Below are 618 nucleotides of genomic sequence, written 5' to 3' on the forward strand. Positions count from 1 at the left end.
TAAAATATATATAATTATATAGTATTTTATATATATATATATATATATATATATATCCGTTTACAGAAACTCGAAACTACTGTCGCACAACTTCTCCTTCCTTCTTTTTGAGCTCGCCTTCACCCATTGATTTTCTTGGCAATTGTCTCGTGTCGTGACAAGTGAGGATAGTGCCAGCTTCAGCTTCATTTTACAGTAAATGAAACTCGACTGAAAACAAAAGACTCAATTACTCGATGACAATTACGCAGCAGTCACATTTATCCAGATCAAAGCAGCTGCCTGGCACCCGCAACAATACAAACAACAATAAAACACATCGGGAGGGGGGGCGGGGGAGGGTTGTATATGGACAATAACAATAGACGTTATGACTTGAACAAGGGAAAAAAAATATATATAGGCTGAAAAATACATTTGCGTTTACTGATATCACAGTTAAACAGACAAACATCAACATGCATCAAACTGACAAACAACAGCTGAGAAGTAGGCACCAGTGTTATAACCAATCCAAATTCATTATGCATATACAGTATATATATATATATATATATATATATATATATATATATATATATATATATATATATATATATATATATATATATACACACT

The sequence above is a fragment of the Cynoglossus semilaevis genome, chromosome 1 (genome assembly GCF_000523025.1).
Source record: "Cynoglossus semilaevis isolate Cse_v1.0 chromosome 1, Cse_v1.0, whole genome shotgun sequence".
NCBI lineage: Eukaryota > Metazoa > Chordata > Actinopteri > Pleuronectiformes > Cynoglossidae > Cynoglossus > Cynoglossus semilaevis.